Below are 12,447 nucleotides of genomic sequence, written 5' to 3'. Positions count from 1 at the left end.
TCAAGGGAGAATCTTAAGCAGACTCCCCGGTGAGCAGGAGCCCCACAGGGGCCTGGAGCTCAGAACCCTTAGAGCAGGACCTGACCCCAAATCAAGAGTGGGAAGCTTAACCAGCTGAGCCACCCAGGCCCCCCTGGGCAGGCATTTACAGCAACCCCCTCAGCCACCTAATTTTTCTGGATGTGTCTGGGGAGCCGTCCTGGTAGGTGATGGATTTAATTCTGAAACTGAGAACCCATAATTATTTAACAGAAAGCAAATTAGTGAAATTTAGAAAAATTTTACACTAGATGTGGCCCTTTTAGTTACAGGGAGAGCCAGGCCCCAAAGGAAAGAGCGATTTTCGGCTTCGCCTCAGGTGAAGTGGACTTCTCTCCTTCGCCGTAGGAAAAGTCTAAGCTTCCAGGCTGTTCCAGAGGCCGACCTCGCTCTTCTCCCTGGGGAGGCCTGGGGCAAGGGCCGCCTTCAGATCCTCCTTGCCGCTGAATTCGGCTGCTAAGCACGTTCCTCGGACAGGAGGCGCACTCATTAGCAATTCCTACAGACCCGGGGTGCGCGCCTGTGTGTGTGCGTGTGTGTGTGTTGGGGGGTGGGGGCAGGGTTTGGGTTTGGAAATTACCTAGGTTCCTTAGAGGTCCTGATTAGCAATGCAGAACTAGTGCACATGTGTGCAGGCCCTCGGCCGCGCCGGGCAGATGCCAGCTGTCTTCATAGGCTCGCCGAGTATCGACCAGCCCTCGGCGGCCCGACCCTGGTGTAGGCTGACCCAAGCGCTGGTTTCACTCCTCCCCTGCACCCGCTCGGGCCGGGAGCGCCGTGACGGGGTGGGCGGGGCGGGGGTGCAGCCGCGGGCCGGGCGTCCCCGGGCCCAGCGGCCCCGCCCCCGCGCAGGCCGGCTCCTTTCCCCGGGAAGCGTCTAGAACGCAGGCAGTAGCTTGTGAACGGCCGGACTGCTCTCCCCGAGGGTGTGTGGTGTGTAAACAAGATTGTTGTCAATCAAGTCTGGTCTGTGAGTTACAGGAACCCCCACGGTGGATTCTTGGGGAGAAAGGAAAGTCTTTTTTGCTGGGAACACACGGGCACCCCCCCCCCCTTACATCTTTGTTAATTTCTGGGTTGTGTAACCTTTTCCAGATCCACTCTTTGGAGTTTCTCCCCAGCCTGTCTTGTTTGATGATCCTTTCTGCTCTTGTAACCCTACATCTCCCACACGCTGGAACTGCTGAGCTCATGTGGTCAGGAGGTAGAATTTCCCAGTTTTTCAAAAAGAGCTTTTAACCCAAAATTGTGGTGGATGTATACAGGAAAAGATGAGAACTTCTCCAGACTTCCCAGCCTTCAAGACAGAACGTCGGTCCCTTCAATGTACCTGCCTTTGATTTTGGCAGAGCCGGGGCCTCACCCCAGGGTGTAGCCACTTGGGACAGGTCACCCCTTATTTCTCCTGGAGGCACAGCTATATTTCACGGGGGATGAAATGATTTATGTGCACAATTTAAATAGTGTTTAGGAGCTCTGAGGCATGCAAAATGCTGCATAACTGGAAGGTACAGAATACTTAAGGGAAAATGTGGAATGCACTGAATGTTTTCTTTTCCTTCTTTTAAAGCTAGTTTAAATCTATTTCACTGACGAAACCGTTTAACCATGTGCAAATGTGTCATTCTGTCCTCTGACAAAGTCGGCCAGGGTTGGGATGATCGCCTCAGCAAGGCTGGAAGCGTGGCTTAGTCATCCAGGGCCTGCTCTGAGCCACGGAGTTTCCCCTAAATCTAGAATTTGCTGAAAGAATAAAATGACTACAACTTTTCACAGATTCGGTCTTTCTTTACCTCCTGCTTTTAAACATGTATGTTTCAGGCAAGGGGGGCATACGAATAGAGAGAGTTGGGGTTTTAAACGAAATTGGGTAATAATTATAATCAAATATTCTCATTAAAAATCGTTTCTGTTTTTGCAGGAATTAAATGTTCTGGTTTGGAGATCTTGTTTTTGCCAAAATAAAGATGTAAAAATATTTTTAAAAATTAGTCCAACTGGAACCCCCACCCCCTTCCAGTGCCCCCCACGCACTAAATTAGTCTAAATGTCCATGATTGCACCTCCAAATAATTGCATTTCTAGAGATAAACAGTTTAAAATTTTTCTTTCATTATGTGAGGACTATTTCATTCTGAAACATTTCAGGGACACACACACACACACACACACACACACACCCCGCAGAGAATTGTATAACCACAAACTCCTGTGCTCTAATCGTCCAAGAGATAAAGCATTACAGGTGTACTTGTAGTCCCTTCCTGCCCTCCCCAGCCATGTGTCCCCCCATCTCATTTCCCTTCCTCACATCCCACAGATGACCTTTACCCTGCATTTGGTGTTTATCATTCCCATGCATTAAAAATATTTTTCCTACATATGCATATATACATAAATAATATATATAGTAAACATACATAATGTTATTTTGTATGTTTTTAATCTTTATATAAACAGTATCGTACTCCACCTACATTTCTGCCATTTTCAGGTATATCACTCCACATTAGATTTTTGTGATAAACCCACCTTGATTACTATAGCTCTGTTTCTTCTTTTTAACTGCTGCCTATTCACCAGGTAGATGTTGATGCTTCTGTGGATAGATGTAGGTTGTTTCTACTTTTTCTCTATCATAAGCAATGTTGCTATGAACCTTCTTGTAAATGTCTCCTTGAGCACAGGTGAAGACTTTCACCCAGGAGTGGAAATGTTTCAGGACCGTAGTGTGCAATCCGTGACTGTATTAGATGCTGGCTAATTACCCTCCAGAATCACCAGTTGTACATTTTCACTGTAGAAAATACAGATTACAGATGAGAAGAAAAAAAGAAAAAATCATTTTCCATCTCTCCCATCAAAGAAAACCACTTTTAACTTTGAAGAAAAGGTGAATTTTAGGGGCACCTGGCTGGCTCAATGGGTAGAGAGCATGCAACTCTTGATCTTGGGGTTGTAGTTCAATCCCCACTTTGGGTGTGGAGCCTACTTAAAAATAAATAAATAAAATAAAAATAAAATCTTTAAAAAATAGAAAAAGTTTATTTTGGTATATAAACTTTCAAGTTTATTCTTCTGTGATATATATGTTTAAATATGTATGTATATATATAAATACATTATATATACATAGATGTATATATATATACACATGTATGGATGCAAATGTATATATTTGTATATATTTAAAGTTTGGGAATCCTATATTTTTAAAGTTTATATAGTGAGCATTTCACCATGTCACTAAATATTCATTTAAAAACATGATTTTAATGGCTATAAATTTGTTCATTGTAGGAATAATTCTTCGGTTTATATAACTACACGTGTTAAACATTTAGGGAGTGCTTTCTTGATCTTAACAAAAAGTGCTGAGATGAAGTACAAAGGGTTACAGAACAAAAATATTTTTTGATTTTTTTTTTTTTATGGTAGTTTTTATGGCTTAATCAGTCCTCTCGTTGGTGGACCAGCTAAAATCTTTAAGGATAAAATAAAACCCTTTAGTTAATTTTAATTTTTTTCTATACTCTTCATGTTAATACATCTTTTTCCTTTCCCTGGCTGTATAGCATTCTGGGGCACTATTGGGGCTCCTGGGTGCCTCAGTCGGTTAAGCGTCCGACTCTTGATTTCGGCTCAGGTCGTGATGTCAGGGTGATGGGATTGAGCCCCGCATTGGGCTCCAGAGCTCAGTGCGGAGTCTGCTTGAGATTCTCAATCTCCCTGTCCTTCTGCCCCTCCCCCCATTTGTGTGTGCATGTGTGCACTCTCTAAATAAATAAAATCTTAAAAAAAAAACCATAGCGTTATTTAGTGAGCCATTCGACAGTGGATGGGCATTTGGGTTGTCTCAAGTGTTTGCTGTTAGGGAGCTGCTGTGTGGGTGTCTCTGCTGATCTGTGGGAGAGTTTCCCTGCTGCCTCAACCACCAGTAGATGTGACTGGATAATTTGCTTTACCCTTCTGAGTGTCAACTTACATCATCTGCAAAATGGAGCCAACAGAGGTAATAACCGACATTTAGTGAAGGCTTATGACAAGGCAGCGAGTACTTTAAGTACATCCCATGAATTACCACATTAAATGCTCACACCTCTAGCAAGTACATACCACCATTACTCCCATTTCACAGATAATTAAACTGACATAAAGAGAGCTTAAATAATTAAACCAGACTACAATTAATGAGGGGCAGAACAATGATTCAAATTTGCACTCTGCCCCTAGAGCCTGCCCCCTACTTTGTAAAACAGACTGTCATATTTGCCTTTTCTTTCTCCCTCTCCACACTTTTTTTTTTTTTTTTTTTTTGCTGAACCATTTTAAAGACATCCTGACATATCACCCTAAAGACACCTCCCCGCTCTTACCAATCTGTATGAGAATTTCTCTACTGTTACATCCTCATCAACACTTGGTATTGTAGGACTACAAATTTTTGCTAATCTGATGGGGTGTGAAATGGTGTCTCATTGTGGTTTTAATGTGCATTTGCCTTATTATTTATGAGGTTGAACTTAGGAGACATTCCTTTTCTCCCCCCCCCCCTTTATGTGAAATGCCCGTTTATTCTACTCATTTAAAAAATTGGTGTGTTTGTCTTCAAAGCTTTTCTTTTAAAAGATGGACTCTGGCATGACAAATTCTTATTATAACCTCTAGTTACTCAACGGCTTGGCATCACAAATAAATGGCCCATGGAGAATGAAGCTGAAAATAGAGGAATGCTTTTCAAAAAGTGATTGCTTGGAAATTTGGATTTCAAAGGTAGAAATGAAGCATACGGCTTCATGCTGAATAGCAAAATATACCAATACTTATGAAATTTCCCAAGATAAGTAACAGAAATAGAAACAGTGCTATATTTAAGTAAGAGAGATGAGTTGAGTTCTGTGTCCTATTTCCCACCTGTCCTATTTCCAGGCACTGAAGTCTAAGTTATGAGGATGGTTGGAGGAATGAGTTCCAAGTACGTCTGCCTTTGTACCTGTCCTTTAGACAGTGAGTGGACTTCAGTCATTAGTGCTTCAAGTTACTCCATTCTACCAGTACTAAGCGCGGAAAATCAATAGTAGGATCGTTTAATAATGCTCCTAAGACTTGAAAAGAGCCTGTTAAGAGAGGTTTAAACCAAAATAAAGGAACTTCAGAGTAAGGTGTTCCTGTATTTGTTGTTATTTTCCTTTGACTTCAAGAGAATTATTTGTAGCTATGTACCCCTATTGCTAGAATGGAATTCGGCCTTGGCTGTTAATCCAGATTTTTCAGATAGGACAGAAGATAAGGTGTATTGGCTTATTCATGAGGCAGGGTAAGAAAATTTGAAAAGAAAATAAAGTATGATTAATCACTTTTTGGCATACAAATTGTTAAGATTTGTGCTTTAAAGTACAAATCACTTTGCAGTGATTTATAGTGTTTTCTGTTTCTTATCTAAATGACTATGGAAAGTGGAACTCTTCTTATAGATGGGGTAAAATATACTATTTACTGCCCCGTATCTCATTATCTTCACATCTCTGATGCTAGTTCTAAGATTGCAAATGCAAGATATTTAGAAATAGAAGCTATTGTGTTTCAATGCTATTGGATCTATTCAGGTAATAAGTTCCCTTAAAGAATGACTTTATATTGTACCGTGATTGGGATGGATGTACAGTTTCATCAAAAGTATGTGTATATTTTGTATATTTAATATTGTACATTTGTATTTGTATAATTATAGCTATATAGTTAGAATTGTATATGTAAAATATGTATATTTTATAATATGTACTTTATACCCCAGTAAAAAAAGAGAATTGGGGAGAAAGTGACATTTCAGAATCACACTTTTGGCTGGAGTGGCAGACATCATATTGTCTGGTAGTCCTTGAAATATTCCTGGGATCTTCCTGGAGTCAGTCCAACAACTGGCCCAAGATGTCATGTCTGGCAGTCTTGGTATTTGGGTGAATTTCTTTGTCATCACTGTGAGAAGACAGAAGAGCGGGGCTATATTTTTTAGCTGCCATAAACTTAACAATAAACATGAACCAACTTTTCCCACTGATACTGTCTGTCCCCATGGCCAGCTTGCATTGGAAGAGATGTAATTAAATTCCACTTTCTCTTAAGTCTGGCCTCGGTAAGGGAGGCCAACTATCTGGAAAACTGTGGGCAGAGGAAGTGTAGAAAGCTGTTATATCTGAAATGTATTCCAGTTCTCTTTGCATCCAATTCTTTGCCTTCCTGAGAAACGGAACAAGTAGGTAAAGTAGATGAGTGGTTTACACAGTTTTACATCTGATCTTCCACGCCCCTCCTCCCCCTCCCCTTCCTCCTTCTTCTCTTTTCCCTGACCCCTTCAGAATTGAGCAAACAGCAGCGGGTGGAGGAGACTTCTGAGCTAGAGACTCTTAAAATTGGAACCATCCCAAAGGGGCTTTTAGTATTTGCAGTTTTTCACCCAGATGTTGCATACTAACATGTTGGAGAACCAGTGATATATAGTGTACCATTTTGCCTTCAGAAAGAGATTTTATTGATCATTATTTGTAAGTATTGTGAGGAAACAGGATCTTCTAAAATATGAATACTAACCTCTATCAAATGTTAAAAAATCCTTAGAGTCACATGACCTTTCCTTCACTCTACTGTAAGTCTTTTCCTGTACGAGTTAAAGCCATTTTCTCTCCCAGCAGATTTCTGCAGTTAGAATGCTAATAATGCCAATACCAGTAGCTGAGGATAAACCGTTATCACATCATCCTTCACAGGGCGTATCCTGCTCATTCATGCTGTATCTGTTTCTCTGTACTCATTAATTTGTTGAGGGAGCACTGTCTTTTTTTTTTTTTTTTAAGTTTTATTTTATTATTTTTAAAGATTTTATTTATTTGAGAGGGAGAGCATGAGCGGGGGAAAGGCAGAGGGAGAGGGACAAACAGACTCCCCATGAGCGGGGAGCCCCAATGATGCGTGGGGCTCCATCCCAGGACCCCAAGACCATGACCTGAGCAGAAGTCAGATGCTTAACTGACTGAGCCACCCAGGTGCCCCTAAGTTTTACTTTTATTTAAGTAATCCCTATGCCGAATATGGGGCTCGAACTCCTGACCCCGACATCAAGAGTCAGACACTCTTCTGACTGAGCCAGCCAGGCACTGGAGGGGACACTTTCTTGTGCTGCTTGTTTGTGTAGGATTATTCTTGCATTGAATATCTCAGCATTTTTCTTCCTTCTTTCCTTCCTCCTCCCGCCCTTTTTTTTTGTTTCTTTCACAGGATAGAAAAAAACAAAACAAAGCTTGTGAAGGTAAGTGGAAGTCCCTTTGTACCTGGTTTCAGTCCCAGTCTCCATCCCCTCTGGAGACAGCCACAATTCTGAAATTCGTGACTATCTTTCCTATCCTTGTTTTTCTACTTTTTGTTCATATATCTGTACGTTAGCAATATTTTATCTTGATTTATGTTTTTAAAAATATATTTACACTTATATAATGTATATATATGTATTACTCCACATTACGTTTTTAGATTTTCTGTTTAGAATTTATTTAAATTTGCTTTTCTGGGACTTTTTTCCTCTGTCCCCTCCCTGCTGTCCTTCCTGTCATAGCATTGTCAGGTCTTTTGTTCTTTTAATTTCCCTCTTTTCTCCTCTTTTGGCTTGGAAATTATATTTCTATACTTTTTACTACTTAGTCTCAAAAAAATCTTAACAGAATGTAAAGTTCATCAATATATCTGTCCTCCTCTGAACTGACACAGGACCTTAGGACCCTTGAACTCTACCAATAGCCTAAACTCAAATCTCGTATCTTTGCAGTGTCCCAAGTTATTGTCGACTGGTATCTTAGTGTTACTTTATTTTTAAAGTCCTCTCGAATTGATCATCGGTATTTTTTCTTTACAGTAAGTCATTATTTAATTTTGACAATATGTTTACCAATTTCTTTATTCACCCTTATGTTTGGTCCTTCACTTCTTCCAGATTCAATTATTTTTTGTTACTGAAGTAAACCCTACAGTAGATCTTTTTAAAAAGAGTCTTTCTTTTATAAAGAGTCATTGAGTGGTAAATTGTCAAATTTCATTGGTTTGAAATGTCTGTGTTACTTTCAGCCTATAATAACAATTTAGCTGGGTATAGAATTCTAGGATGAAAATTATTTCTCCCATGCAGCATCAAGACATCATTCATTTCCCACAGATATCTGTGGCGAATGATGACAAATTCCATGATGGTCCAATTGAATAATTTTGGCTTTTTATTTTTGTTTTTAGAACATTTGCTTTATAAAGATTTTTCTCTTTATCATTGACATTCTGAAGTTTCATCACAGTATATTCAATTGGGAATTTAATTGTAGTGCTAAGGTGTTTGTATGCTTCTGAAATTTGAAGACTCATTTATATTTTACTTAGTTCTGGCAAATTCTCAGGTGTTCTTTTTTTTTTTTTAAGCATTTTTTTAAAAGATTTTTTTATTCATTTGATAGAGAGAGACACAGCAAGAGAGGGAACACAAGCAGGGGGAGTGGGAGAGGGAGAAGCAGGCCTCCCGCTGAGCAGGGAGCCCGATGCGGGGCTCGATCCCAGCACCCTGGGATCAAGACCTGAGCCGAAGGCAGATGCCTAACGAATGAGCCACCCAGGCGCCCTTTTTAAAGCATTTTTAAAAAGATTTTTTTTTTTTTAATTTATTTGACAGAGGGTGAGAGAGCACAAGAAGGGGGAGCAGCAGAGGGAGAGGGAGAAGTGCAGGGCTGGATCCCAGGACTCTGGAATCATGACCTGAGCCAAAGGCAGACACCTAACTGACTGAGCCACCCAGGCTCCCCTCAGGTGTTATTTTCTTAAATATCATCTCTTCTCCCTTTTCTGCTCTTTGTTCCGTCTGGCATTTACATTTGATATATGTTCAACCTTCTTGATCTATTTTCAGTGGCTCTTAACTACAACTTCTTAGTTTCTCTGTCCTACATTCGCAGAAGTTTCCTCAAATCTGTCTTCTGATTTATGGATTCTTTCTTCATGTTTGTCTTAACTATTCATTGAGATTTTTTTTTTTTTAGATTTATTTATTTATTTGAGAGAGAGAGAGAGTGGGAGGAGGAGCAAAGGGAGAGAATCTTCAAGCAGACATCCCCCTGAGCATGGAACCTGACTCAGGGCTCCATCCCATAACCTATGAGATCATGACATGAGCCAAAACCGAGAGTTGGATGCCTAACGGATTGAGCCACCCAGACACCACACCTTGTTCATTGAATTTTTAATTTCAGTGACTATGTTTTTCATTTACAGAGACTCAATTTTGTTTTTTTTCCTAGTTTTGGGTTTTTTGTGTGTTTTTTTTTGGTCTTTTTTTCATTATGGTTTCTGTGCCTTTGTTTATATCTTCAGTCATGTTATAGTTATTTCATGGTCCCTTGCAGAGTGTTCTTTTTTATCAGTTCTCAGAGTGCTGATTCTTCCCTCTGCTATATCTATTGATTCATCCCATGGTAGCATATTCTTTCATGGACCTTGTAATTTTTAACTATGGACTTTTCTTTAATTTTTTCCCCTTCCTTGGAGATGTGATAGTGTTCCCATGGAGTGAGTTACACTACATTTTTCCTGCTGGGGTTCTAGAGGTTTCAAATATCCTGGCTTAATTTTTTTTTAAATTTAACTTCTCAATTAGGATTCCTGGGTCAAGCAAGGAGTATACATTTAGATCCCCTACACACATTTATCTCAGGCCTGGAGTTTCCATTTCTCAAAGGTGTTTTTCTCCCATCCAAGTTTCTAGACATACTATATGTCATTTTGGGATGCAACCAAGACTGGCTATAGCAACCTAACATGGAAGGTTTTATTTTTCTAACACAACAGGAAGGTTGGAAGTAGGAGAACTACCTGCAGCCATGTCTTTTTCCTCAAGCTCCCTGTATCTTCCTGCCCCTTCATCCTCAAGTAGTTTTTATATTTCTGCTTGTTTCTTGGTGGCAGGTTGGCTATTCCATTTCAAGCCTCACAAGCTATGGTCCAGGTGGGACAAGGGAGAAGAAACAAGGAGGAAGGGATGGCCCCTGGGTCTGGAAAGACAAACTTTTCCCAGAAATCCCTTGACCGCCACTGCTTAGGTTGTATTGGCTGGACCTGTATCACATGATCGCCCCCAGCTGCAAAGGACGTGGGCTGCGTAGCTTGTGCTTAACACCTTGCCCTTGATGTTTCTCTTCATTTGTGTCACTTGGAGATTTCCTTCCCCCTCTTCTCCAACTTGGCTGCTAAAACACATTTTCATTAGTTTTAAGTCGAGAATTTGTATGCACTTGCTTAGGCTGTTGTGTTGCCTAAAGAGTCATTCATTTCTCTCCAGGCTGTAAGAGTCATTCATTCATTCACTGAACAGATACTGAGTACCTGAAATGGGAGAACAGATTTGACTTTGGTGGGGCCACTAAAGCTGTACCCACTTTTCCCCTCTGAGTCCATTTGGAAGTTCAGATAACATAGGCTCTGCTCGGGCACCTGGGTGGCTCAGTTGGTTAAGCGACTGCCTTCAGCTCAGGTCATGATCCCAGGGTCCTGGGATCGAGTCCCGCATCGGGCTCCCTGCTCTGCGGGGAGCCTGCTTCTCCCTCTCCCATTCCCCCTGCTTGTGTTCCCTCTCTCGCTGTGTCTCTCTCTGTCAAATAAATACATAAAATCTTTAAAAAAAAAAAAAAACATAGGCTCTGCTCTATATCTCCCGCCTCAAATATCCACACTGGGGGTCCTTCCCAGAGAAACATTGCACTTGGTTTAGAAAGCAATTCTGAGACCTGTAGCTGGGGACACAATGCTCAAAATACACAGAAGAGGGAGGGGGCAAACTGGCTCCACTATTTTTTCGCCTTTAATTAGTTACCCTGATTATTTGCTCCGCTGTCCATGTAAGCTCTCCATACCTGCTGAGCTCAGAGTCTTCCTGGGAAGAATGGCTGCTATCTCCATAGCAGCCCTCACTGGTGCTGGTTTCAATTTGTGGTCTCTGGCTTATCCATCAATAGGGGTCCATCTGCTTTCTTGTCTTTCGTGAATTTGTAAAATTTTCTAATTGGCCGTTGGCACCTTTCCTTGTTTAAGGATTATTATGGAAGCCTTAGTTTCTGTGTATCATCCATTTCAATGGGATCTGGGGAAGAAGGCTAAGTAAATGTTTATATGTAACTTGCAACCTTGAACCAGAAGCTCCAGATATGTGGCCATGTATCCTATTTGCACAGGAGTAAGCTTGGCACTAGGAAAGATAAGAGAATACAGTGCGATATCTAATTCTTCGTACCAGCAGTGTGTGGCAGCCAGCTTGCACCAACTTGCAAGACCAATTGTTAAAGTTTTAGCAATTTTACGGATTGGTTGGCTTTGTTTCGACATCTTGAAATTGATCACCGTAGGGATATTTATACCGCTGAAGTCAGCAAACACCATGAATGAACACTATGAACCAGCTCCCTCTCCTCCTCGAGAGCTGGTTGTTAAACATTTATCAGCACACCACTAGTCTTTACTCTTGGGCAGCTTGAGATAAGACATATGCTGGGGAAAAAGTAAGTCTAACTAAGATAGCCATCGAGTGTAAAACCGAGTAGTACAGACACTTCACCTGCTAAGGAATTCGGATAGCACAAATCATAGATAGCTGACTGTCATAGCTGAGAAAGCTCAGCAACATAGCAGTGCTACGCACGGAACGTTGCTGCCCTTGGCAAGGTCAGAGGGTGGGCCCAGAAGCTAGAGTTTGCATTCTAGCTCTTTCACGGACTGCTGTGTGACCTGGGAGAGTTACTACATCTCTGCAGTGGGCATAATGACGGTCAACATTTATTGAATTCTTATTACGGTAGGCGCTGTGCTAGGGGGCTTTCCATAGGTGGACTGAATCCTTACTTTGATTATCTTCAAAATGTTGCCCGCCTCAAAGGGCTATTCTGAGTATTCAGTGAGATCATTCATGTGAAGAGGGTGACATCATAAAATCTCGAGAGAATTAGTTTTTTGTTAGCAAATTTCTCATAGAAGGTAAGCGATTTCTGCTTACCTTTTTTTCCTACAGGGTCTTGAAGCATGGCTGAGAGTAGGTTCTGTGAAGAGACTAGCAGAGGGCATTTCAGCCAAAGGAGAGGCAGGTACCAGAGCATAGAAGAAAGGCGAGTAGGAGTCTGGGAGCTGGTTCTGATAGAGCCTAAGGGAAGTGGAGGTTGTACTTTGAGGAGGAGTTGAAACACTTGAATGAGTCAAATAGAGATAGATTGTGGCAAGTGTTGTGTTCTAAGTAGAGAACTCTATTTTTCATGTGGTGGGAAGTAGGGAGCCATTATAAGTTCTTGAAAGGGCAGAGAAATGATTAAAATAGGATTTTAGGAATAGGATTCTGTCAGGCAC

General features: G+C 41.2%; 1 long non-coding RNA gene across 2 annotated transcripts in view; it reads right to left on the bottom strand.

Moving 5' to 3' along the window:
- The window catches only part of LOC115941991 (uncharacterized), a 28,739-nt gene extending 27,923 nt beyond the window's left edge, over positions 1–816 (bottom strand). For both annotated transcript variants that reach the window (XR_004076639.2, XR_014148025.1), the window contains exon 1: positions 620–816. This is a non-coding gene — a long non-coding RNA (uncharacterized LOC115941991). The remainder of the gene's footprint in view (positions 1–619) is intronic.
- Between the last annotated feature and the right edge of the window lie 11,631 nt (positions 817–12,447).

The sequence above is a fragment of the Leptonychotes weddellii genome, chromosome 8 (assembly GCF_054177405.1).
Source record: "Leptonychotes weddellii isolate Sample4059 chromosome 8, ASM5417740v2, whole genome shotgun sequence".
Taxonomy (NCBI): domain Eukaryota; kingdom Metazoa; phylum Chordata; class Mammalia; order Carnivora; family Phocidae; genus Leptonychotes; species Leptonychotes weddellii.
The sequence above is the reverse complement of the archived record's forward strand: the minus strand, read 5'-3'. Positions and strand labels throughout refer to the sequence as shown.